The sequence below is a fragment of the Acipenser ruthenus genome, chromosome 2 (genome assembly GCF_902713425.1).
Source record: "Acipenser ruthenus chromosome 2, fAciRut3.2 maternal haplotype, whole genome shotgun sequence".
Lineage (NCBI taxonomy): Eukaryota > Metazoa > Chordata > Actinopteri > Acipenseriformes > Acipenseridae > Acipenser > Acipenser ruthenus.
In genome coordinates, this window is record NC_081190.1 from 99,018,031 (window position 1) to 99,044,658 (window position 26,628).

At 40.5% G+C, this 26,628-nt stretch overlaps 18 non-coding genes across 18 annotated transcripts; all 18 read left to right on the plus strand.

Moving 5' to 3' along the window:
- Positions 1-1,020: 1,020 nt before the first annotated feature.
- Positions 1,021-1,139, plus strand: LOC131705886 (5S ribosomal RNA). Its single transcript, XR_009310570.1, has one exon. It is a non-coding gene; the product is annotated as a 5S ribosomal RNA (ribosomal RNA).
- An 892-nt stretch (positions 1,140-2,031) lies between these two features.
- On the plus strand, positions 2,032-2,195 carry LOC131706860 (U1 spliceosomal RNA). Its single transcript, XR_009310851.1, has one exon. It is a non-coding gene; the product is annotated as a U1 spliceosomal RNA (small nuclear RNA).
- Positions 2,196-3,928: 1,733 nt separating this feature from the next.
- Positions 3,929-4,047, plus strand: LOC131706823 (5S ribosomal RNA). Its single transcript, XR_009310829.1, has one exon. It is a non-coding gene; the product is annotated as a 5S ribosomal RNA (ribosomal RNA).
- Positions 4,048-4,934: 887 nt separating this feature from the next.
- LOC131707051 (U1 spliceosomal RNA) lies at positions 4,935-5,098 on the plus strand. Its single transcript, XR_009310941.1, has one exon. It is a non-coding gene; the product is annotated as a U1 spliceosomal RNA (small nuclear RNA).
- A 1,732-nt stretch (positions 5,099-6,830) lies between these two features.
- LOC131705897 (5S ribosomal RNA) lies at positions 6,831-6,949 on the plus strand. The gene has a single exon (XR_009310571.1). It is a non-coding gene; the product is annotated as a 5S ribosomal RNA (ribosomal RNA).
- An 892-nt stretch (positions 6,950-7,841) lies between these two features.
- On the plus strand, positions 7,842-8,005 carry LOC131707053 (U1 spliceosomal RNA). Its single transcript, XR_009310942.1, has one exon. It is a non-coding gene; the product is annotated as a U1 spliceosomal RNA (small nuclear RNA).
- Positions 8,006-9,744: 1,739 nt separating this feature from the next.
- LOC131706825 (5S ribosomal RNA) lies at positions 9,745-9,863 on the plus strand. The gene has a single exon (XR_009310830.1). It is a non-coding gene; the product is annotated as a 5S ribosomal RNA (ribosomal RNA).
- Positions 9,864-10,750: 887 nt separating this feature from the next.
- Positions 10,751-10,914, plus strand: LOC131707054 (U1 spliceosomal RNA). The gene has a single exon (XR_009310943.1). It is a non-coding gene; the product is annotated as a U1 spliceosomal RNA (small nuclear RNA).
- Positions 10,915-12,647: 1,733 nt separating this feature from the next.
- On the plus strand, positions 12,648-12,766 carry LOC131705905 (5S ribosomal RNA). The gene has a single exon (XR_009310572.1). It is a non-coding gene; the product is annotated as a 5S ribosomal RNA (ribosomal RNA).
- Positions 12,767-13,658: 892 nt separating this feature from the next.
- Positions 13,659-13,822, plus strand: LOC131707058 (U1 spliceosomal RNA). Its single transcript, XR_009310945.1, has one exon. It is a non-coding gene; the product is annotated as a U1 spliceosomal RNA (small nuclear RNA).
- Positions 13,823-15,554: 1,732 nt separating this feature from the next.
- Positions 15,555-15,673, plus strand: LOC131705914 (5S ribosomal RNA). The gene has a single exon (XR_009310573.1). It is a non-coding gene; the product is annotated as a 5S ribosomal RNA (ribosomal RNA).
- An 888-nt stretch (positions 15,674-16,561) lies between these two features.
- Positions 16,562-16,725, plus strand: LOC131707061 (U1 spliceosomal RNA). The gene has a single exon (XR_009310946.1). It is a non-coding gene; the product is annotated as a U1 spliceosomal RNA (small nuclear RNA).
- A 1,732-nt stretch (positions 16,726-18,457) lies between these two features.
- On the plus strand, positions 18,458-18,576 carry LOC131705925 (5S ribosomal RNA). Its single transcript, XR_009310574.1, has one exon. It is a non-coding gene; the product is annotated as a 5S ribosomal RNA (ribosomal RNA).
- An 892-nt stretch (positions 18,577-19,468) lies between these two features.
- LOC131707063 (U1 spliceosomal RNA) lies at positions 19,469-19,632 on the plus strand. The gene has a single exon (XR_009310948.1). It is a non-coding gene; the product is annotated as a U1 spliceosomal RNA (small nuclear RNA).
- A 1,738-nt stretch (positions 19,633-21,370) lies between these two features.
- Positions 21,371-21,489, plus strand: LOC131705943 (5S ribosomal RNA). Its single transcript, XR_009310576.1, has one exon. It is a non-coding gene; the product is annotated as a 5S ribosomal RNA (ribosomal RNA).
- An 892-nt stretch (positions 21,490-22,381) lies between these two features.
- Positions 22,382-22,546, plus strand: LOC131706855 (U1 spliceosomal RNA). The gene has a single exon (XR_009310846.1). It is a non-coding gene; the product is annotated as a U1 spliceosomal RNA (small nuclear RNA).
- A 1,742-nt stretch (positions 22,547-24,288) lies between these two features.
- LOC131705954 (5S ribosomal RNA) lies at positions 24,289-24,407 on the plus strand. The gene has a single exon (XR_009310577.1). It is a non-coding gene; the product is annotated as a 5S ribosomal RNA (ribosomal RNA).
- An 892-nt stretch (positions 24,408-25,299) lies between these two features.
- LOC131707065 (U1 spliceosomal RNA) lies at positions 25,300-25,463 on the plus strand. The gene has a single exon (XR_009310949.1). It is a non-coding gene; the product is annotated as a U1 spliceosomal RNA (small nuclear RNA).
- The last annotated feature ends 1,165 nt before the right edge of the window (positions 25,464-26,628 follow it).

The following is a 26,628-nucleotide window of genomic DNA, read 5'->3' on the forward strand; positions in this document are numbered from 1 at the left end:
ATTATCTATATATCTCCAGCAGGTGGCTCTGTCAGACTGGGAATGAGATTTTGTTTTTTCTTTCGGAGCGTATAATGTTCTAGAAAGTACCAAAGTGTTTTATGTACATGTATTGTGAAGTGTTTCATCTTGAGAAGACAAAGTAACGAGTCAGCGGCACGTGTATCAAAGTTACAAAGTTGCTAATATTAAAGAAGACGAGGTTCAGCGGTACAGTTGTTTTTTTTAAAACATAGTGTTTCAGCTCTGTACAGACGTTCTATGTCGTTATCCGTTATTGATTCAGCTTTATTTAGATGATTGCCTTTACCTTGTTTTAATTTCCCGTTCCTCTGAGATACGAATCTACCAGCTTTACATCTTTTTTTTTTTTTTTAACGTATTCTCATTTTGTTGATCATTAATGCACATTTCTGTACTGTGGGTGTTGTCGAGCGATTGAAAACGAGACATTTTGTGTTTGAATTGAAAGAGATGGTCTCGAGGAGTCGAACAAGTCACAATAAGCCTTCATCCATGTATCATGTAACCACATGTATGCTGTCTCTAACTGGAGGAGAGGGACCCTTGCAGTACTGCTCAGCCTAAAGAACCACACGAGTTGTTTGAAAGGGGGATTTATTTTGTAGAATAAACATCAAATTGGTTTCAGGGCATACAGTCCTCCAACGGCAACACAGCTCAGTACAGCTGAGATCCATTACAACACTGCTGCAGATTCAAACTAAAAGAGGGTAATATACAAAATGGATGCCTTTGAGAACTTAACACTTTCAATGCCAACGTGTGGCTACTACTTTGTGAACATACAATTTCGCAAGAATCTAATGGCACTTTTAATGCTGCTATATATACACACACAGACACACGGACACACGGGCCCGCACACGTGGAGCCCAGAGCTGCTTAAATGTTAACGTTTGTGACAAATTAGAGATCTGGAAATCCCTCCCCCAACCTGTCATTGCATGAATGATATTAACTTAATACTATGAAAGAGATAAACCAAGACTGTCGTTCGCTTACGGCCATACCACCTTGAGAACGCCCGATCTCGTCTGATCTCGGAAGCTAAGCAAGGTCGGGCCTGGTTAGTACTTGGATGGGAGACCGCCTGGGAATACCAGGTGCTGTAAGCTTTTCTTTCTGCAGCTTGACAGGGGGCGCTATTTCCCTTGTTATTTATGTTACTAACCTGGAAGCTGTAAGTCTAAACATCGTTTTCTTTTTTTGGTTTTTTTATTGTCCCATTCCACACACGAACAAGTATTGTATCAGCCTTTACTGGTTTTGAAAACTGAGTTAGGACAGAAAGGGTTATCGTATTATATTCTAAGCCGAAACTACCAGTAGCGGTCCGATACAAACAAATGTGAACAGGGTTAAGACAAAAGTACTGACGAGTTTTGCTAGTTATGGTTAGTTTAATTAATTAAAAAAAGAAATAACAGTTGATGAAGTACTTTTTATTATAGTAACAGAACGAGACATGTTTTAAAGCCACAAACTGCGTGTTTAGATTATTGTGCCAAACAAGAGAACAAAACGAGCATATCAACCAAGAACGGATTTAGTGACCCGTTCATTCGTTCGAGTTTATTTATATTATGTGTGACCTTAACAAATGTTTGACCAATGTTTTGCTTGCTTTCTTTTTGAAAGTCGTACATTTGTTACATTTTTTTTATTTCGTTTACGCAGACGTGTATACAGACCCGTCGCTTCTTTTGCGGAACATCTCACATGCTGCTGCACGAATGACGTCGTCCTGTGTAAATCCTGGCATCTTGTCCTCCAATGATAAAGGCGCATGCAAATATATACCGAGAGGCATTACGGGAATGCAATTTATAAATACTTATACTGAAAACTGAAGGAACCCATTACACCCAACAGACTGGAAAGTGCGATATGATAACAATGAAAATGTTATATTAGGAAAAGAGTGTTTCTTTAAATTGCAGATGTAGGCACCGTTTCTTTGAAAAATGTCTCTTGTGGACGGGTGACGACTCGCAATGTGTACAACTCATACTTACCTGGCAGGGGAGATACCATGATCATGAAGGTGGTTCACCCAGGGCGAGGCTCGGCCATTGCACTCCGGCTGTGCTGACCCCTGCGAATTCCCCAAATGCGGGAATCTCGACTGCATAATTTCTGGTAGTGGGGGACTGCGTTCGCGCTTTCCCCTGAAACTATGGTCAAAGACAGAAACAAACATGAACCCGTCGGAGGAAGGAACTCACTCACTCACTCACTCACTAGTTATTCAACAACTCTCCGGCAGGCGGCTTCGTCACACAGGGAGTCAGGTTTTCTTTAAAAGGAGCTCAATGTTTTTAGCTTTCTGACTGTCAAATAAATAGCTACGTGGTTCCTGCACATCTATTTCCATGTTTCGTTATTTTTTATTGACAAGACTAAAAGTAAAGACTCAGCAGTGTCTGTATCAAAGTTTTTATTTTTATTTTAAATAATTGGAAATCATTTTCGAGCTTATCAGTTTTATTTATTTAGTTGATGTTTTTTATTCAGATAAACTGTGCATCACAACTGCTGCTGCTGCTGCTGCTGCTGCAGAGTCACTTACAATAGGACCTGGGTTTTACATCTCATTTGAAGGAAGGAGCACAAGGAGGTTAAGGGACTTGCTCAGGGACAGGGTCACACACAATGAGCCAGTGGCTGAGCTGGGATTGAACCAGGAACCTCCCGGTAACAAGAGCTTTTCTTTAACCACCTGACCACTAAGCCCCTTAAAACATATCTTGGCAGACAAACACTTTAATTAGACAACATAAAACCACATACAAGCAGATTTACAAGCAGGGCTGCAATCGCGTTCGCGCTCTCCCCTGATGTTATAGTCAAAGTTAAAAACACAGGTATTGAAAGCAATTAGCGATTATCTATATATCTCCAGCAGGTGGCTCTGTCAGACTGGGAATGAGATTTTGTTTTTTCTTTCGGAGCGTATAATGTTCTAGAAAGTACCAAAGTGTTTTATGTACATGTATTGTGAAGTGTTTCATCTTGAGAAGACAAAGTAACGAGTCAGCGGCACGTGTATCAAAGTTACAAAGTTGCTAATATTAAAGAAGACGAGGTTCAGCGGTACAGTTGTTTTTTTTAAAACATAGTGTTTCAGCTCTGTACAGACGTTCTATGTCGTTATCCGTTATTGATTCAGCTTTATTTAGATGATTGCCTTTACCTTGTTTTAATTTCCCGTTCCTCTGAGATACGAATCTACCAGCTTTACATCTTTTTTTTTTTTTTTTAACGTATTCTCATTTTGTTGATCATTAATGCACATTTCTGTACTGTGGGTGTTGTCGAGCGATTGAAAACGAGACATTTTGTGTTTGAATTGAAAGTGATGGTCTCGAGGAGTCGAACAAGTCACAATAAGCCTTCATCCATGTATCATGTAACCACATGTATGCTGTCTCTAACTGGAGGAGAGGGACCCTTGCAGTACTGCTCAGCCTAAAGAACCACACGAGTTGTTTGAAAGGGGGATTTATTTTGTAGAATAAACATCAAATTGGTTTCAGGGCATACAGTCTTCCAACGGCAACACAGCTCAGTACAGCTGAGATCCATTACAACACTGCTGCAGATTCAAACTAAAAGAGGGTAATATACAAAATGGATGCCTTTGAGATCTTAACACTTTCAATGCCAACGTGTGGCTACTACTTTGTGAACATACAATTTCGCAAGAATCTAATGGCACTTTTAACGCTGCTATATATACACACACAGACACACGGACACACGGGCCCGCACACATGGAGCCCAGAGCTGCTTAAATGTTAACGTTTGTGACAAATTAGAGATCTGGAAATCCCTCCCCCAACCTGTCATTGCATGAATGATATTAACTTAATACTATGAAAGAGATAAACCAAGATTGTCGTTCGCTTACGGCCATACCACCTTGAGAACGCCCGATCTCGTCTGATCTCGGAAGCTAAGCAAGGTCGGGCCTGGTTAGTACTTGGATGGGAGACCGCCTGGGAATACCAGGTGCTGTAGCTTTTCTTTCTGCAGCTTGACAGGGGGCGCTATTTCCCTTGTTATTTATGTTACTAACCTGGAAGCTGTAAGTCTAAACATCGTTTTCTTTTTTTGGTTTTTTTATTGTCCCATTCCACACACGAACAAGTATTGTATCAGCCTTTACTGGTTTTGAAAACTGAGTTAGGACAGAAAGGGTTATCGTATTATATTCTAAGCCGAAACTACCAGTAGCGGTCCGATACAAACAAATGTGAACAGGGTTAAGACAAAAGTACTGACGAGTTTTGCTAGTTATGGTTAGTTTAATTAATTAAAAAAAGAAATAACAGTTGATGAAGTACTTTTATAGTAACAGAACGAGACATGTTTTAAAGCCACAAACTGCGTGTTTAGATTATTGTGCCAAACAAGAGAACAAAACGAGCATATCAACCAAGAACGGATTTAGTGACCCGTTCATTCGTTCGAGTTTATTTATATTATGTGTGACCTTAACAAATGTTTGACCAATGTTTTGCTTGCTTTCTTTTTGAAAGTCGTACATTTGTTACATTTTTTTTATTTCGTTTACGCAGACGTGTATACAGACCCGTCGCTTCTTTTGCGGAACATCTCACATGCTGCTGCACGAATGACGTCGTCCTGTGTAAATCCTGGCATCTTGTCCTCCAATGATAAAGGCGCATGCAAATATATACCGAGAGGCATTACGGGAATGCAATTTATAAATACTTATACTGAAAACTGAAGGAACCCATTACACCCAACAGACTGGAAAGTGCGATATGATAACAATGAAAATGTTATATTAGGAAAAGAGTGTTTCTTTAAATTGCAGATGTAGGCACCGTTTCTTTGAAAAATGTCTCTTGTGGACGGGTGACGACTCGCAATGTGTACAACTCATACTTACCTGGCAGGGGAGATACCATGATCATGAAGGTGGTTCACCCAGGGCGAGGCTCGGCCATTGCACTCCGGCTGTGCTGACCCCTGCGAATTCCCCAAATGCGGGAATCTCGACTGCATAATTTCTGGTAGTGGGGGACTGCGTTCGCGCTCTCCCCTGAAACTATGGTCAAAGACAGAAACAAACACGAACCCGTCGGAGGAAGGAACTCACTCACTCACTCACTCACTAGTTATTCAACAACTCTCCGGCAGGCGGCTTCGTCACACAGGGAGTCAGGTTTTCTTTAAAAGGAGCTCAATGTTTTTAGCTTTCTGACTGTCAAATAAATAGCTACGTGGTTCCTGCACATCTATTTCCATGTTTCGTTATTTTTTATTGACAAGACTAAAAGTAAAGACTCAGCAGTGTCTGTATCAAAGTTTTTATTTTTATTTTAAATAATTGGAAATCATTTTCGAGCTTATCAGTTTTATTTATTTAGTTGATGTTTTTTATTCAGATAAACTGTGCATCACAACTGCTGCTGCTGCTGCTGCTGCTGCAGAGTCACTTACAATAGGACCTGGGTTTTACATCTCATTTGAAGGAAGGAGCACAAGGAGGTTAAGGGACTTGCTCAGGGACAGGGTCACACACAATGAGCCAGTGGCTGAGCTGGGATTGAACCAGGAACCTCCCGGTAACAAGAGCTTTTCTTTAACCACCTGACCACTAAGCCCCTTAAAACATATCTTGGCAGACAAACACTTTAATTAGACAACATAAAACCACATACAAGCAGATTTACAAGCAGGGCTGCAATCGCGTTCGCGCTCTCCCCTGATGTTATAGTCAAAGTTAAAAACACAGGTATTGAAAGCAATTAGCGATTATCTATATATCTCCAGCAGGTGGCTCTGTCAGACTGGGAATGAGATTTTGTTTTTTCTTTCGGAGCGTATAATGTTCTAGAAAGTACCAAAGTGTTTTATGTACATGTATTGTGAAGTGTTTCATCTTGAGAAGACAAAGTAACGAGTCAGCGGCACGTGTATCAAAGTTACAAAGTTGCTAATATTAAAGAAGACGAGGTTCAGCGGTACAGTTGTTTTTTTTAAAACATAGTGTTTCAGCTCTGTACAGACGTTCTATGTCGTTATCCGTTATTGATTCAGCTTTATTTAGATGATTGCCTTTACCTTGTTTTAATTTCCCGTTCCTCTGAGATACGAATCTACCAGCTTTACATCTTTTTTTTTTTTTTTAACGTATTCTCATTTTGTTGATCATTAATGCACATTTCTGTACTGTGGGTGTTGTCGAGCGATTGAAAACGAGACATTTTGTGTTTGAATTGAAAGAGATGGTCTCGAGGAGTCGAACAAGTCACAATAAGCCTTCATCCATGTATCATGTAACCACATGTATGCTGTCTCTAACTGGAGGAGAGGGACCCTTGCAGTACTGCTCAGCCTAAAGAACCACACGAGTTGTTTGAAAGGGGGATTTATTTTGTAGAATAAACATCAAATTGGTTTCAGGGCATACAGTCCTCCAACGGCAACACAGCTCAGTACAGCTGAGATCCATTACAACACTGCTGCAGATTCAAACTAAAAGAGGGTAATATACAAAATGGATGCCTTTGAGAACTTAACACTTTCAATGCCAACGTGTGGCTACTACTTTGTGAACATACAATTTCGCAAGAATCTAATGGCACTTTTAATGCTGCTATATATACACACACAGACACACGGACACACGGGCCCGCACACGTGGAGCCCAGAGCTGCTTAAATGTTAACGTTTGTGACAAATTAGAGATCTGGAAATCCCTCCCCCAACCTGTCATTGCATGAATGATATTAACTTAATACTATGAAAGAGATAAACCAAGACTGTCGTTCGCTTACGGCCATACCACCTTGAGAACGCCCGATCTCGTCTGATCTCGGAAGCTAAGCAAGGTCGGGCCTGGTTAGTACTTGGATGGGAGACCGCCTGGGAATACCAGGTGCTGTAAGCTTTTCTTTCTGCAGCTTGACAGGGGGCGCTATTTCCCTTGTTATTTATGTTACTAACCTGGAAGCTGTAAGTCTAAACATCGTTTTCTTTTTTTGGTTTTTTTATTGTCCCATTCCACACACGAACAAGTATTGTATCAGCCTTTACTGGTTTTGAAAACTGAGTTAGGACAGAAAGGGTTATCGTATTATATTCTAAGCCGAAACTACCAGTAGCGGTCCGATACAAACAAATGTGAACAGGGTTAAGACAAAAGTACTGACGAGTTTTGCTAGTTATGGTTAGTTTAATTAATTAAAAAAAGAAATAACAGTTGATGAAGTACTTTTTATTATAGTAACAGAACGAGACATGTTTTAAAGCCACAAACTGCGTGTTTAGATTATTGTGCCAAACAAGAGAACAAAACGAGCATATCAACCAAGAACGGATTTAGTGACCCGTTCATTCGTTCGAGTTTATTTATATTATGTGTGACCTTAACAAATGTTTGACCAATGTTTTGCTTGCTTTCTTTTTGAAAGTCGTACATTTGTTACATTTTTTTTATTTCGTTTACGCAGACGTGTATACAGACCCGTCGCTTCTTTTGCGGAACATCTCACATGCTGCTGCACGAATGACGTCGTCCTGTGTAAATCCTGGCATCTTGTCCTCCAATGATAAAGGCGCATGCAAATATATACCGAGAGGCATTACGGGAATGCAATTTATAAATACTTATACTGAAAACTGAAGGAACCCATTACACCCAACAGACTGGAAAGTGCGATATGATAACAATGAAAATGTTATATTAGGAAAAGAGTGTTTCTTTAAATTGCAGATGTAGGCACCGTTTCTTTGAAAAATGTCTCTTGTGGACGGGTGACGACTCGCAATGTGTACAACTCATACTTACCTGGCAGGGGAGATACCATGATCATGAAGGTGGTTCACCCAGGGCGAGGCTCGGCCATTGCACTCCGGCTGTGCTGACCCCTGCGAATTCCCCAAATGCGGGAATCTCGACTGCATAATTTCTGGTAGTGGGGGACTGCGTTCGCGCTCTCCCCTGAAACTATGGTCAAAGACAGAAACAAACACGAACCCGTCGGAGGAAGGAACTCACTCACTCACTCACTCACTAGTTATTCAACAACTCTCCGGCAGGCGGCTTCGTCACACAGGGAGTCAGGTTTTCTTTAAAAGGAGCTCAATGTTTTTAGCTTTCTGACTGTCAAATAAATAGCTACGTGGTTCCTGCACATCTATTTCCATGTTTCGTTATTTTTTATTGACAAGACTAAAAGTAAAGACTCAGCAGTGTCTGTATCAAAGTTTTTATTTTTATTTTAAATAATTGGAAATCATTTTCGAGCTTATCAGTTTTATTTATTTAGTTGATGTTTTTTATTCAGATAAACTGTGCATCACAACTGCTGCTGCTGCTGCTGCTGCTGCTGCTGCAGAGTCACTTACAATAGGACCTGGGTTTTACATCTCATTTGAAGGAAGGAGCACAAGGAGGTTAAGGGACTTGCTCAGGGACAGGGTCACACACAATGAGCCAGTGGCTGAGCTGGGATTGAACCAGGAACCTCCCGGTAACAAGAGCTTTTCTTTAACCACCTGACCACTAAGCCCCTTAAAACATATCTTGGCAGACAAACACTTTAATTAGACAACATAAAACCACATACAAGCAGATTTACAAGCAGGGCTGCAATCGCGTTCGCGCTCTCCCCTGATGTTATAGTCAAAGTTAAAAACACAGGTATTGAAAGCAATTAGCGATTATCTATATATCTCCAGCAGGTGGCTCTGTCAGACTGGGAATGAGATTTTGTTTTTTCTTTCGGAGCGTATAATGTTCTAGAAAGTACCAAAGTGTTTTATGTACATGTATTGTGAAGTGTTTCATCTTGAGAAGACAAAGTAACGAGTCAGCGGCACGTGTATCAAAGTTACAAAGTTGCTAATATTAAAGAAGACGAGGTTCAGCGGTACAGTTGTTTTTTTTAAAACATAGTGTTTCAGCTCTGTACAGACGTTCTATGTCGTTATCCGTTATTGATTCAGCTTTATTTAGATGATTGCCTTTACCTTGTTTTAATTTCCCGTTCCTCTGAGATACGAATCTACCAGCTTTACATCTTTTTTTTTTTTTTTTAACGTATTCTCATTTTGTTGATCATTAATGCACATTTCTGTACTGTGGGTGTTGTCGAGCGATTGAAAACGAGACATTTTGTGTTTGAATTGAAAGTGATGGTCTCGAGGAGTCGAACAAGTCACAATAAGCCTTCATCCATGTATCATGTAACCACATGTATGCTGTCTCTAACTGGAGGAGAGGGACCCTTGCAGTACTGCTCAGCCTAAAGAACCACACGAGTTGTTTGAAAGGGGGATTTATTTTGTAGAATAAACATCAAATTGGTTTCAGGGCATACAGTCTTCCAACGGCAACACAGCTCAGTACAGCTGAGATCCATTACAACACTGCTGCAGATTCAAACTAAAAGAGGGTAATATACAAAATGGATGCCTTTGAGATCTTAACACTTTCAATGCCAACGTGTGGCTACTACTTTGTGAACATACAATTTCGCAAGAATCTAATGGCACTTTTAACGCTGCTATATATACACACACAGACACACGGACACACGGGCCCGCACACATGGAGCCCAGAGCTGCTTAAATGTTAACGTTTGTGACAAATTAGAGATCTGGAAATCCCTCCCCCAACCTGTCATTGCATGAATGATATTAACTTAATACTATGAAAGAGATAAACCAAGATTGTCGTTCGCTTACGGCCATACCACCTTGAGAACGCCCGATCTCGTCTGATCTCGGAAGCTAAGCAAGGTCGGGCCTGGTTAGTACTTGGATGGGAGACCGCCTGGGAATACCAGGTGCTGTAGCTTTTCTTTCTGCAGCTTGACAGGGGGCGCTATTTCCCTTGTTATTTATGTTACTAACCTGGAAGCTGTAAGTCTAAACATCGTTTTCTTTTTTTGGTTTTTTTATTGTCCCATTCCACACACGAACAAGTATTGTATCAGCCTTTACTGGTTTTGAAAACTGAGTTAGGACAGAAAGGGTTATCGTATTATATTCTAAGCCGAAACTACCAGTAGCGGTCCGATACAAACAAATGTGAACAGGGTTAAGACAAAAGTACTGACGAGTTTTGCTAGTTATGGTTAGTTTAATTAATTAAAAAAAGAAATAACAGTTGATGAAGTACTTTTATAGTAACAGAACGAGACATGTTTTAAAGCCACAAACTGCGTGTTTAGATTATTGTGCCAAACAAGAGAACAAAACGAGCATATCAACCAAGAACGGATTTAGTGACCCGTTCATTCGTTCGAGTTTATTTATATTATGTGTGACCTTAACAAATGTTTGACCAATGTTTTGCTTGCTTTCTTTTTGAAAGTCGTACATTTGTTACATTTTTTTTATTTCGTTTACGCAGACGTGTATACAGACCCGTCGCTTCTTTTGCGGAACATCTCACATGCTGCTGCACGAATGACGTCGTCCTGTGTAAATCCTGGCATCTTGTCCTCCAATGATAAAGGCGCATGCAAATATATACCGAGAGGCATTACGGGAATGCAATTTATAAATACTTATACTGAAAACTGAAGGAACCCATTACACCCAACAGACTGGAAAGTGCGATATGATAACAATGAAAATGTTATATTAGGAAAAGAGTGTTTCTTTAAATTGCAGATGTAGGCACCGTTTCTTTGAAAAATGTCTCTTGTGGACGGGTGACGACTCGCAATGTGTACAACTCATACTTACCTGGCAGGGGAGATACCATGATCATGAAGGTGGTTCACCCAGGGCGAGGCTCGGCCATTGCACTCCGGCTGTGCTGACCCCTGCGAATTCCCCAAATGCGGGAATCTCGACTGCATAATTTCTGGTAGTGGGGGACTGCGTTCGCGCTCTCCCCTGAAACTATGGTCAAAGACAGAAACAAACACGAACCCGTCGGAGGAAGGAACTCACTCACTCACTCACTCACTAGTTATTCAACAACTCTCCGGCAGGCGGCTTCGTCACACAGGGAGTCAGGTTTTCTTTAAAAGGAGCTCAATGTTTTTAGCTTTCTGACTGTCAAATAAATAGCTACGTGGTTCCTGCACATCTATTTCCATGTTTCGTTATTTTTTATTGACAAGACTAAAAGTAAAGACTCAGCAGTGTCTGTATCAAAGTTTTTATTTTTATTTTAAATAATTGGAAATCATTTTCGAGCTTATCAGTTTTATTTATTTAGTTGATGTTTTTTATTCAGATAAACTGTGCATCACAACTGCTGCTGCTGCTGCTGCTGCTGCAGAGTCACTTACAATAGGACCTGGGTTTTACATCTCATTTGAAGGAAGGAGCACAAGGAGGTTAAGGGACTTGCTCAGGGACAGGGTCACACACAATGAGCCAGTGGCTGAGCTGGGATTGAACCAGGAACCTCCCGGTAACAAGAGCTTTTCTTTAACCACCTGACCACTAAGCCCCTTAAAACATATCTTGGCAGACAAACACTTTAATTAGACAACATAAAACCACATACAAGCAGATTTACAAGCAGGGCTGCAATCGCGTTCGCGCTCTCCCCTGATGTTATAGTCAAAGTTAAAAACACAGGTATTGAAAGCAATTAGCGATTATCTATATATCTCCAGCAGGTGGCTCTGTCAGACTGGGAATGAGATTTTGTTTTTTCTTTCGGAGCGTATAATGTTCTAGAAAGTACCAAAGTGTTTTATGTACATGTATTGTGAAGTGTTTCATCTTGAGAAGACAAAGTAACGAGTCAGCGGCACGTGTATCAAAGTTACAAAGTTGCTAATATTAAAGAAGACGAGGTTCAGCGGTACAGTTGTTTTTTTTAAAACATAGTGTTTCAGCTCTGTACAGACGTTCTATGTCGTTATCCGTTATTGATTCAGCTTTATTTAGATGATTGCCTTTACCTTGTTTTAATTTCCCGTTCCTCTGAGATACGAATCTACCAGCTTTACATCTTTTTTTTTTTTTTTTAACGTATTCTCATTTTGTTGATCATTAATGCACATTTCTGTACTGTGGGTGTTGTCGAGCGATTGAAAACGAGACATTTTGTGTTTGAATTGAAAGTGATGGTCTCGAGGAGTCGAACAAGTCACAATAAGCCTTCATCCATGTATCATGTAACCACATGTATGCTGTCTCTAACTGGAGGAGAGGGACCCTTGCAGTACTGCTCAGCCTAAAGAACCACACGAGTTGTTTGAAAGGGGGATTTATTTTGTAGAATAAACATCAAATTGGTTTCAGGGCATACAGTCCTCCAACGGCAACACAGCTCAGTACAGCTGAGATCCATTACAACACTGCTGCAGATTCAAACTAAAAGAGGGTAATATACAAAATGGATGCCTTTGAGAACTTAACACTTTCAATGCCAACGTGTGGCTACTACTTTGTGAACATACAATTTCGCAAGAATCTAATGGCACTTTTAATGCTGCTATATATACACACACAGACACACGGACACACGGGCCCGCACACGTGGAGCCCAGAGCTGCTTAAATGTTAACGTTTGTGACAAATTAGAGATCTGGAAATCCCTCCCCCAACCTGTCATTGCATGAATGATATTAACTTAATACTATGAAAGAGATAAACCAAGACTGTCGTTCGCTTACGGCCATACCACCTTGAGAACGCCCGATCTCGTCTGATCTCGGAAGCTAAGCAAGGTCGGGCCTGGTTAGTACTTGGATGGGAGACCGCCTGGGAATACCAGGTGCTGTAAGCTTTTCTTTCTGCAGCTTGACAGGGGGCGCTATTTCCCTTGTTATTTATGTTACTAACCTGGAAGCTGTAAGTCTAAACATCGTTTTCTTTTTTTGGTTTTTTTATTGTCCCATTCCACACACGAACAAGTATTGTATCAGCCTTTACTGGTTTTGAAAACTGAGTTAGGACAGAAAGGGTTATCGTATTATATTCTAAGCCGAAACTACCAGTAGCGGTACGATACAAACAAATGTGAACAGGGTTAAGACAAAAGTACTGACGAGTTTTGCTAGTTATGGTTAGTTTAATTAATTAAAAAAAGAAATAACAGTTGATGAAGTACTTTTTATTATAGTAACAGAACGAGACATGTTTTAAAGCCACAAACTGCGTGTTTAGATTATTGTGCCAAACAAGAGAACAAAACGAGCATATCAACCAAGAACGGATTTAGTGACCCGTTCATTCGTTCGAGTTTATTTATATTATGTGTGACCTTAACAAATGTTTGACCAATGTTTTGCTTGCTTTCTTTTTGAAAGTCGTACATTTGTTACATTTTTTTTATTTCGTTTACGCAGACGTGTATACAGACCCGTCGCTTCTTTTGCGGAACATCTCACATGCTGCTGCACGAATGACGTCGTCCTGTGTAAATCCTGGCATCTTGTCCTCCAATGATAAAGGCGCATGCAAATATATACCGAGAGGCATTACGGGAATGCAATTTATAAATACTTATACTGAAAACTGAAGGAACCCATTACACCCAACAGACTGGAAAGTGCGATATGATAACAATGAAAATGTTATATTAGGAAAAGAGTGTTTCTTTAAATTGCAGATGTAGGCACCGTTTCTTTGAAAAATGTCTCTTGTGGACGGGTGACGACTCGCAATGTGTACAACTCATACTTACCTGGCAGGGGAGATACCATGATCATGAAGGTGGTTCACCCAGGGCGAGGCTCGGCCATTGCACTCCGGCTGTGCTGACCCCTGCGAATTCCCCAAATGCGGGAATCTCGACTGCATAATTTCTGGTAGTGGGGGACTGCGTTCGCGCTCTCCCCTGAAACTATGGTCAAAGACAGAAACAAACACGAACCCGTCGGAGGAAGGAACTCACTCACTCATTCACTAGTTATTCAACAACTCTCCGGCAGGCGGCTTCGTCACACAGGGAGTCAGGTTTTCTTTAAAAGGAGCTCAATGTTTTTAGCTTTCTGACTGTCAAATAAATAGCTACGTGGTTCCTGCACATCTATTTCCATGTTTCGTTATTTTTTATTGACAAGACTAAAAGTAAAGACTCAGCAGTGTCTGTATCAAAGTTTTTATTTTTATTTTAAATAATTGGAAATCATTTTCGAGCTTATCAGTTTTATTTATTTAGTTGATGTTTTTTATTCAGATAAACTGTGCATCACAACTGCTGCTGCTGCTGCTGCTGCTGCTGCAGAGTCACTTACAATAGGACCTGGGTTTTACATCTCATTTGAAGGAAGGAGCACAAGGAGGTTAAGGGACTTGCTCAGGGACAGGGTCACACACAATGAGCCAGTGGCTGAGCTGGGATTGAACCAGGAACCTCCCGGTAACAAGAGCTTTTCTTTAACCACCTGACCACTAAGCCCCTTAAAACATATCTTGGCAGACAAACACTTTAATTAGACAACATAAAACCACATACAAGCAGATTTACAAGCAGGGCTGCAATCGCGTTCGCGCTCTCCCCTGATGTTATAGTCAAAGTTAAAAACACAGGTATTGAAAGCAATTAGCGATTATCTATATATCTCCAGCAGGTGGCTCTGTCAGACTGGGAATGAGATTTTGTTTTTTCTTTCGGAGCGTATAATGTTCTAGAAAGTACCAAAGTGTTTTATGTACATGTATTGTGAAGTGTTTCATCTTGAGAAGACAAAGTAACGAGTCAGCGGCACGTGTATCAAAGTTACAAAGTTGCTAATATTAAAGAAGACGAGGTTCAGCGGTACAGTTGTTTTTTTTAAAACATAGTGTTTCAGCTCTGTACAGACGTTCTATGTCGTTATCCGTTATTGATTCAGCTTTATTTAGATGATTGCCTTTACCTTGTTTTAATTTCCCGTTCCTCTGAGATACGAATCTACCAGCTTTACATCTTTTTTTTTTTTTTTTAACGTATTCTCATTTTGTTGATCATTAATGCACATTTCTGTACTGTGGGTGTTGTCGAGCGATTGAAAACGAGACATTTTGTGTTTGAATTGAAAGAGATGGTCTCGAGGAGTCGAACAAGTCACAATAAGCCTTCATCCATGTATCATGTAACCACATGTATGCTGTCTCTAACTGGAGGAGAGGGACCCTTGCAGTACTGCTCAGCCTAAAGAACCACACGAGTTGTTTGAAAGGGGGATTTATTTTGTAGAATAAACATCAAATTCGTTTCAGGGCATACAGTCCTCCAACGGCAACACAGCTCAGTACAGCTGAGATCCATTACAACACTGCTGCAGATTCAAACTAAAAGAGGGTAATATACAAAATGGATGCCTTTGAGAACTTAACACTTTCAATGCCAACGTGTGGCTACTACTTTGTGAACATACAATTTCGCAAGAATCTAATGGCACTTTTAATGCTGCTATATATACACACACAGACACACGGACACACGGGCCCGCACACGTGGAGCCCAGAGCTGCTTAAATGTTAACGTTTGTGACAAATTAGAGATCTGGAAATCCCTCCCCCAACCTGTCATTGCATGAATGATATTAACTTAATACTATGAAAGAGATAAACCAAGACTGTCGTTCGCTTACGGCCATACCACCTTGAGAACGCCCGATCTCGTCTGATCTCGGAAGCTAAGCAAGGTCGGGCCTGGTTAGTACTTGGATGGGAGACCGCCTGGGAATACCAGGTGCTGTAAGCTTTTCTTTCTGCAGCTTGACAGGGTGCGCTATTTCCCTTGTTATTTATGTTACTAACCTGGAAGCTGTAAGTCTAAACATCGTTTTCTTTTTTTGGTTTTTTTATTGTCCCATTCCACACACGAACAAGTATTGTATCAGCCTTTACTGGTTTTGAAAACTGAGTTAGGACAGAAAGGGTTATCGTATTATATTCTAAGCCGAAACTACCAGTAGCGGTCCGATACAAACAAATGTGAACAGGGTTAAGACAAAAGTACTGACGAGTTTTGCTAGTTATGGTTAGTTTAATTAATTAAAAAAAGAAATAACAGTTGATGAAGTACTTTTATAGTAACAGAACGAGACATGTTTTAAAGCCACAAACTGCGTGTTTAGATTATTGTGCCAAACAAGAGAACAAAACGAGCATATCAACCAAGAACGGATTTAGTGACCCGTTCATTCGTTCGAGTTTATTTATATTATGTGTGACCTTAACAAATGTTTGACCAATGTTTTGCTTGCTTTCTTTTTGAAAGTCGTACATTTGTTACATTTTTTTTATTTCGTTTACGCAGACGTGTATACAGACCCGTCGCTTCTTTTGCGGAACATCTCACATGCTGCTGCACGAATGACGTCGTCCTGTGTAAATCCTGGCATCTTGTCCTCCAATGATAAAGGCGCATGCAAATATATACCGAGAGGCATTACGGGAATGCAATTTATAAATACTTATACTGAAAACTGAAGGAACCCATTACACCCAACAGACTGGAAAGTGCGATATGATAACAATGAAAATGTTATATTAGGAAAAGAGTGTTTCTTTAAATTGCAGATGTAGGCACCGTTTCTTTGAAAAATGTCTCTTGTGGACGGGTGACGACTCGCAATGTGTACAACTCATACTTACCTGGCAGGGGAGATACCATGATCATGAAGGTGGTTCACCCAGGGCGAGGCTCGGCCATTGCACTCCGGCTGTGCTGACCCCTGCGAATTCCCCAAATGCGGGAATCTCGACTGCATAATTTCTGGTAGTGGGGGACTGCGTTCGCGCTCTCCCCTGAAACTATGGTCAAAGACAGAAACAAACACGAACCCGTCGGAGGAAGGAACTCACTCACTCACTCACTCACTAGTTATTCAACAACTCTCCGGCAGGCGGCTTCGTCACACAGGGAGTCAGGTTTTCTTTAAAAGGAGCTCAATGTTTTTAGCTTTCTGACTGTCAAATAAATAGCTACGTGGTTCCTGCACATCTATTTCCATGTTTCGTTATTTTTTATTGACAAGACTAAAAGTAAAGACTCAGCAGTGTCTGTATCAAAGTTTTTATTTTTATTTTAAATAATTGGAAATCATTTTCGAGCTTATCAGTTTTATTTATTTAGTTGATGTTTTTTATTCAGATAAACTGTGCATCACAACTGCTGCTGCTGCTGCTGCTGCTGCAGAGTCACTTACAATAGGACCTGGGTTTTACATCTCATTTGAAGGAAGGAGCACAAGGAGGTTAAGGGACTTGCTCAGGGACAGGGTCACACACAATGAGCCAGTGGCTGAGCTGGGATTGAACCAGGAACCTCCCGGTAACAAGAGCTTTTCTTTAACCACCTGACCACTAAGCCCCTTAAAACATATCTTGGCAGACAAACACTTTAATTAGACAACATAAAACCACATACAAGCAGATTTACAAGCAGGGCTGCAATCGCGTTCGCGCTCTCCCCTGATGTTATAGTCAAAGTTAAAAACACAGGTATTGAAAGCAATTAGCGATTATCTATATATCTCCAGCAGGTGGCTCTGTCAGACTGGGAATGAGATTTTGTTTTTTCTTTCGGAGCGTATAATGTTCTAGAAAGTACCAAAGTGTTTTATGTACATGTATTGTGAAGTGTTTCATCTTGAGAAGACAAAGTAACGAGTCAGCGGCACGTGTATCAAAGTTACAAAGTTGCTAATATTAAAGAAGACGAGGTTCAGCGGTACAGTTGTTTTTTTTAAAACATAGTGTTTCAGCTCTGTACAGACGTTCTATGTCGTTATCCGTTATTGATTCAGCTTTATTTAGATGATTGCCTTTACCTTGTTTTAATTTCCCGTTCCTCTGAGATACGAATCTACCAGCTTTACATCTTTTTTTTTTTTTTTAACGTATTCTCATTTTGTTGATCATTAATGCACATTTCTGTACTGTGGGTGTTGTCGAGCGATTGAAAACGAGACATTTTGTGTTTGAATTGAAAGAGATGGTCTCGAGGAGTCGAACAAGTCACAATAAGCCTTCATCCATGTATCATGTAACCACATGTATGCTGTCTCTAACTGGAGGAGAGGGACCCTTGCAGTACTGCTCAGCCTAAAGAACCACACGAGTTGTTTGAAAGGGGGATTTATTTTGTAGAATAAACATCAAATTGGTTTCAGGGCATACAGTCCTCCAACGGCAACACAGCTCAGTACAGCTGAGATCCATTACAACACTGCTGCAGATTCAAACTAAAAGAGGGTAATATACAAAATGGATGCCTTTGAGAACTTAACACTTTCAATGCCAACGTGTGGCTACTACTTTGTGAACATACAATTTCGCAAGAATCTAATGGCACTTTTAATGCTGCTATATATACACACACAGACACACGGACACACGGGCCCGCACACGTGGAGCCCAGAGCTGCTTAAATGTTAACGTTTGTGACAAATTAGAGATCTGGAAATCCCTCCCCCAACCTGTCATTGCATGAATGATATTAACTTAATACTATGAAAGAGATAAACCAAGACTGTCGTTCGCTTACGGCCATACCACCTTGAGAACGCCCGATCTCGTCTGATCTCGGAAGCTAAGCAAGGTCGGGCCTGGTTAGTACTTGGATGGGAGACCGCCTGGGAATACCAGGTGCTGTAAGCTTTTCTTTCTGCAGCTTGACAGGGGGCGCTATTTCCCTTGTTATTTATGTTACTAACCTGGAAGCTGTAAGTCTAAACATCGTTTTCTTTTTTTGGTTTTTTTATTGTCCCATTCCACACACGAACAAGTATTGTATCAGCCTTTACTGGTTTTGAAAACTGAGTTAGGACAGAAAGGGTTATCGTATTATATTCTAAGCCGAAACTACCAGTAGCGGTCCGATACAAACAAATGTGAACAGGGTTAAGACAAAAGTACTGACGAGTTTTGCTAGTTATGGTTAGTTTAATTAATTAAAAAAAGAAATAACAGTTGATGAAGTACTTTTTATTATAGTAACAGAACGAGACATGTTTTAAAGCCACAAACTGCGTGTTTAGATTATTGTGCCAAACAAGAGAACAAAACGAGCATATCAACCAAGAACGGATTTAGTGACCCGTTCATTCGTTCGAGTTTATTTATATTATGTGTGACCTTAACAAATGTTTGACCAATGTTTTGCTTGCTTTCTTTTTGAAAGTCGTACATTTGTTACATTTTTTTTATTTCGTTTACGCAGACGTGTATACAGACCCGTCGCTTCTTTTGCGGAACATCTCACATGCTGCTGCACGAATGACGTCGTCCTGTGTAAATCCTGGCATCTTGTCCTCCAATGATAAAGGCGCATGCAAATATATACCGAGAGGCATTACGGGAATGCAATTTATAAATACTTATACTGAAAACTGAAGGAACCCATTACACCCAACAGACTGGAAAGTGCGATATGATAACAATGAAAATGTTATATTAGGAAAAGAGTGTTTCTTTAAATTGCAGATGTAGGCACCGTTTCTTTGAAAAATGTCTCTTGTGGACGGGTGACGACTCGCAATGTGTACAACTCATACTTACCTGGCAGGGGAGATACCATGATCATGAAGGTGGTTCACCCAGGGCGAGGCTCGGCCATTGCACTCCGGCTGTGCTGACCCCTGCGAATTCCCCAAATGCGGGAATCTCGACTGCATAATTTCTGGTAGTGGGGGACTGCGTTCGCGCTCTCCCCTGAAACTATGGTCAAAGACAGAAACAAACACGAACCCGTCGGAGGAAGGAACTCACTCACTCACTCACTCACTAGTTATTCAACAACTCTCCGGCAGGCGGCTTCGTCACACAGGGAGTCAGGTTTTCTTTAAAAGGAGCTCAATGTTTTTAGCTTTCTGACTGTCAAATAAATAGCTACGTGGTTCCTGCACATCTATTTCCATGTTTCGTTATTTTTTATTGACAAGACTAAAAGTAAAGACTCAGCAGTGTCTGTATCAAAGTTTTTATTTTTATTTTAAATAATTGGAAATCATTTTCGAGCTTATCAGTTTTATTTATTTAGTTGATGTTTTTTATTCAGATAAACTGTGCATCACAACTGCTGCTGCTGCTGCTGCTGCTGCTGCTGCAGAGTCACTTACAATAGGACCTGGGTTTTACATCTCATTTGAAGGAAGGAGCACAAGGAGGTTAAGGGACTTGCTCAGGGACAGGGTCACACACAATGAGCCAGTGGCTGAGCTGGGATTGAACCAGGAACCTCCCGGTAACAAGAGCTTTTCTTTAACCACCTGACCACTAAGCCCCTTAAAACATATCTTGGCAGACAAACACTTTAATTAGACAACATAAAACCACATACAAGCAGATTTACAAGCAGGGCTGCAATCGCGTTCGCGCTCTCCCCTGATGTTATAGTCAAAGTTAAAAACACAGGTATTGAAAGCAATTAGCGATTATCTATATATCTCCAGCAGGTGGCTCTGTCAGACTGGGAATGAGATTTTGTTTTTTCTTTCGGAGCGTATAATGTTCTAGAAAGTACCAAAGTGTTTTATGTACATGTATTGTGAAGTGTTTCATCTTGAGAAGACAAAGTAACGAGTCAGCGGCACGTGTATCAAAGTTACAAAGTTGCTAATATTAAAGAAGACGAGGTTCAGCGGTACAGTTGTTTTTTTTAAAACATAGTGTTTCAGCTCTGTACAGACGTTCTATGTCGTTATCCGTTATTGATTCAGCTTTATTTAGATGATTGCCTTTACCTTGTTTTAATTTCCCGTTCCTCTGAGATACGAATCTACCAGCTTTACATCTTTTTTTTTTTTTTTAACGTATTCTCATTTTGTTGATCATTAATGCACATTTCTGTACTGTGGGTGTTGTCGAGCGATTGAAAACGAGACATTTTGTGTTTGAATTGAAAGAGATGGTCTCGAGGAGTCGAACAAGTCACAATAAGCCTTCATCCATGTATCATGTAACCACATGTATGCTGTCTCTAACTGGAGGAGAGGGACCCTTGCAGTACTGCTCAGCCTAAAGAACCACACGAGTTGTTTGAAAGGGGGATTTATTTTGTAGAATAAACATCAAATTGGTTTCAGGGCATACAGTCCTCCAACGGCAACACAGCTCAGTACAGCTGAGATCCATTACAACACTGCTGCAGATTCAAACTAAAAGAGGGTAATATACAAAATGGATGCCTTTGAGAACTTAACACTTTCAATGCCAACGTGTGGCTACTACTTTGTGAACATACAATTTCGCAAGAATCTAATGGCACTTTTAATGCTGCTATATATACACACACAGACACACGGACACACGGGCCCGCACACGTGGAGCCCAGAGCTGCTTAAATGTTAACGTTTGTGACAAATTAGAGATCTGGAAATCCCTCCCCCAACCTGTCATTGCATGAATGATATTAACTTAATACTATGAAAGAGATAAACCAAGACTGTCGTTCGCTTACGGCCATACCACCTTGAGAACGCCCGATCTCGTCTGATCTCGGAAGCTAAGCAAGGTCGGGCCTGGTTAGTACTTGGATGGGAGACCGCCTGGGAATACCAGGTGCTGTAAGCTTTTCTTTCTGCAGCTTGACAGGGGGCGCTATTTCCCTTGTTATTTATGTTACTAACCTGGAAGCTGTAAGTCTAAACATCGTTTTCTTTTTTTGGTTTTTTTATTGTCCCATTCCACACACGAACAAGTATTGTATCAGCCTTTACTGGTTTTGAAAACTGAGTTAGGACAGAAAGGGTTATCGTATTATATTCTAAGCCGAAACTACCAGTAGCGGTCCGATACAAACAAATGTGAACAGGGTTAAGACAAAAGTACTGACGAGTTTTGCTAGTTATGGTTAGTTTAATTAATTAAAAAAAGAAATAACAGTTGATGAAGTACTTTTTATTATAGTAACAGAACGAGACATGTTTTAAAGCCACAAACTGCGTGTTTAGATTATTGTGCCAAACAAGAGAACAAAACGAGCATATCAACCAAGAACGGATTTAGTGACCCGTTCATTCGTTCGAGTTTATTTATATTATGTGTGACCTTAACAAATGTTTGACCAATGTTTTGCTTGCTTTCTTTTTGAAAGTCGTACATTTGTTACATTTTTTTTATTTCGTTTACGCAGACGTGTATACAGACCCGTCGCTTCTTTTGCGGAACATCTCACATGCTGCTGCACGAATGACGTCGTCCTGTGTAAATCCTGGCATCTTGTCCTCCAATGATAAAGGCGCATGCAAATATATACCGAGAGGCATTACGGGAATGCAATTTATAAATACTTATACTGAAAACTGAAGGAACCCATTACACCCAACAGACTGGAAAGTGCGCTATGATAACAATGAAAATGTTATATTAGGAAAAGAGTGTTTCTTTAAATTGCAGATGTAGGCACCGTTTCTTTGAAAAATGTCTCTTGTGGACGGGTGACGACTCGCAATGTGTACAACTCATACTTACCTGGCAGGGGAGATACCATGATCATGAAGGTGGTTCACCCAGGGCGAGGCTCGGCCATTGCACTCCGGCTGTGCTGACCCCTGCGAATTCCCCAAATGCGGGAATCTCGACTGCATAATTTCTGGTAGTGGGGGGACTGCGTTCGCGCTCTCCCCTGAAACTATGGTCAAAGACAGAAACAAACACGAACCCGTCGGAGGAAGGAACTCACTCACTCACTCACTCACTAGTTATTCAACAACTCTCCGGCAGGCGGCTTCGTCACACAGGGAGTCAGGTTTTCTTTAAAAGGAGCTCAATGTTTTTAGCTTTCTGACTGTCAAATAAATAGCTACGTGGTTCCTGCACATCTATTTCCATGTTTCGTTATTTTTTATTGACAAGACTAAAAGTAAAGACTCAGCAGTGTCTGTATCAAAGTTTTTATTTTTATTTTAAATAATTGGAAATCATTTTCGAGCTTATCAGTTTTATTTATTTAGTTGATGTTTTTTATTCAGATAAACTGTGCATCACAACTGCTGCTGCTGCTGCTGCTGCTGCTGCTGCTGCAGAGTCACTTACAATAGGACCTGGGTTTTACATCTCATTTGAAGGAAGGAGCACAAGGAGGTTAAGGGACTTGCTCAGGGACAGGGTCACACACAATGAGCCAGTGGCTGAGCTGGGATTGAACCAGGAACCTCCCGGTAACAAGAGCTTTTCTTTAACCACCTGACCACTAAGCCCCTTAAAACATATCTTGGCAGACAAACACTTTAATTAGACAACATAAAACCACATACAAGCAGATTTACAAGCAGGGCTGCAATCGCGTTCGCGCTCTCCCCTGATGTTATAGTCAAAGTTAAAAACACAGGTATTGAAAGCAATTAGCGATTATCTATATATCTCCAGCAGGTGGCTCTGTCAGACTGGGAATGAGATTTTGTTTTTTCTTTCGGAGCGTATAATGTTCTAGAAAGTACCAAAGTGTTTTATGTACATGTATTGTGAAGTGTTTCATCTTGAGAAGACAAAGTAACGAGTCAGCGGCACGTGTATCAAAGTTACAAAGTTGCTAATATTAAAGAAGACGAGGTTCAGCGGTACAGTTGTTTTTTTTAAAACATAGTGTTTCAGCTCTGTACAGACGTTCTATGTCGTTATCCGTTATTGATTCAGCTTTATTTAGATGATTGCCTTTACCTTGTTTTAATTTCCCGTTCCTCTGAGATACGAATCTACCAGCTTTACATCTTTTTTTTTTTTTTTTAACGTATTCTCATTTTGTTGATCATTAATGCACATTTCTGTACTGTGGGTGTTGTCGAGCGATTGAAAACGAGACATTTTGTGTTTGAATTGAAAGTGATGGTCTCGAGGAGTCGAACAAGTCACAATAAGCCTTCATCCATGTATCATGTAACCACATGTATGCTGTCTCTAACTGGAGGAGAGGGACCCTTGCAGTACTGCTCAGCCTAAAGAACCACACGAGTTGTTTGAAAGGGGGATTTATTTTGTAGAATAAACATCAAATTGGTTTCAGGGCATACAGTCCTCCAACGGCAACACAGCTCAGTACAGCTGAGATCCATTACAACACTGCTGCAGATTCAAACTAAAAGAGGGTAATATACAAAATGGATGCCTTTGAGAACTTAACACTTTCAATGCCAACGTGTGGCTACTACTTTGTGAACATACAATTTCGCAAGAATCTAATGGCACTTTTAATGCTGCTATATATACACACACAGACACACGGACACACGGGCCCGCACACGTGGAGCCCAGAGCTGCTTAAATGTTAACGTTTGTGACAAATTAGAGATCTGGAAATCCCTCCCCCAACCTGTCATTGCATGAATGATATTAACTTAATACTATGAAAGAGATAAACCAAGACTGTCGTTCGCTTACGGCCATACCACCTTGAGAACGCCCGATCTCGTCTGATCTCGGAAGCTAAGCAAGGTCGGGCCTGGTTAGTACTTGGATGGGAGACCGCCTGGGAATACCAGGTGCTGTAAGCTTTTCTTTCTGCAGCTTGACAGGGGGCGCTATTTCCCTTGTTATTTATGTTACTAACCTGGAAGCTGTAAGTCTAAACATCGTTTTCTTTTTTTGGTTTTTTTATTGTCCCATTCCACACACGAACAAGTATTGTATCAGCCTTTACTGGTTTTGAAAACTGAGTTAGGACAGAAAGGGTTATCGTATTATATTCTAAGCCGAAACTACCAGTAGCGGTACGATACAAACAAATGTGAACAGGGTTAAGACAAAAGTACTGACGAGTTTTGCTAGTTATGGTTAGTTTAATTAATTAAAAAAAGAAATAACAGTTGATGAAGTACTTTTTATTATAGTAACAGAACGAGACATGTTTTAAAGCCACAAACTGCGTGTTTAGATTATTGTGCCAAACAAGAGAACAAAACGAGCATATCAACCAAGAACGGATTTAGTGACCCGTTCATTCGTTCGAGTTTATTTATATTATGTGTGACCTTAACAAATGTTTGACCAATGTTTTGCTTGCTTTCTTTTTGAAAGTCGTACATTTGTTACATTTTTTTTATTTCGTTTACGCAGACGTGTATACAGACCCGTCGCTTCTTTTGCGGAACATCTCACATGCTGCTGCACGAATGACGTCGTCCTGTGTAAATCCTGGCATCTTGTCCTCCAATGATAAAGGCGCATGCAAATATATACCGAGAGGCATTACGGGAATGCAATTTATAAATACTTATACTGAAAACTGAAGGAACCCATTACACCCAACAGACTGGAAAGTGCGATATGATAACAATGAAAATGTTATATTAGGAAAAGAGTGTTTCTTTAAATTGCAGATGTAGGCACCGTTTCTTTGAAAAATGTCTCTTGTGGACGGGTGACGACTCGCAATGTGTACAACTCATACTTACCTGGCAGGGGAGATACCATGATCATGAAGGTGGTTCACCCAGGGCGAGGCTCGGCCATTGCACTCCGGCTGTGCTGACCCCTGCGAATTCCCCAAATGCGGGAATCTCGACTGCATAATTTCTGGTAGTGGGGGACTGCGTTCGCGCTCTCCCCTGAAACTATGGTCAAAGACAGAAACAAACACGAACCCGTCGGAGGAAGGAACTCACTCACTCACTCATTCACTAGTTATTCAACAACTCTCCGGCAGGCGGCTTCGTCACACAGGGAGTCAGGTTTTCTTTAAAAGGAGCTCAATGTTTTTAGCTTTCTGACTGTCAAATAAATAGCTACGTGGTTCCTGCACATCTATTTCCATGTTTCGTTATTTTTTATTGACAAGACTAAAAGTAAAGACTCAGCAGTGTCTGTATCAAAGTTTTTATTTTTATTTTAAATAATTGGAAATCATTTTCGAGCTTATCAGTTTTATTTATTTAGTTGATGTTTTTTATTCAGATAAACTGTGCATCACAACTGCTGCTGCTGCTGCTGCTGCAGAGTCACTTACAATAGGACCTGGGTTTTACATCTCATTTGAAGGAAGGAGCACAAGGAGGTTAAGGGACTTGCTCAGGGACAGGGTCACACACAATGAGCCAGTGGCTGAGCTGGGATTGAACCAGGAACCTCCCGGTAACAAGAGCTTTTCTTTAACCACCTGACCACTAAGCCCCTTAAAACATATCTTGGCAGACAAACACTTTAATTAGACAACATAAAACCACATACAAGCAGATTTACAAGCAGGGCTGCAATCGCGTTCGCGCTCTCCCCTGATGTTATAGTCAAAGTTAAAAACACAGGTATTGAAAGCAATTAGCGATTATCTATATATCTCCAGCAGGTGGCTCTGTCAGACTGGGAATGAGATTTTGTTTTTTCTTTCGGAGCGTATAATGTTCTAGAAAGTACCAAAGTGTTTTATGTACATGTATTGTGAAGTGTTTCATCTTGAGAAGACAAAGTAACGAGTCAGCGGCACGTGTATCAAAGTTACAAAGTTGCTAATATTAAAGAAGACGAGGTTCAGCGGTACAGTTGTTTTTTTTAAAACATAGTGTTTCAGCTCTGTACAGACGTTCTATGTCGTTATCCGTTATTGATTCAGCTTTATTTAGATGATTGCCTTTACCTTGTTTTAATTTCCCGTTCCTCTGAGATACGAATCTACCAGCTTTACATCTTTTTTTTTTTTTTTAACGTATTCTCATTTTGTTGATCATTAATGCACATTTCTGTACTGTGGGTGTTGTCGAGCGATTGAAAACGAGACATTTT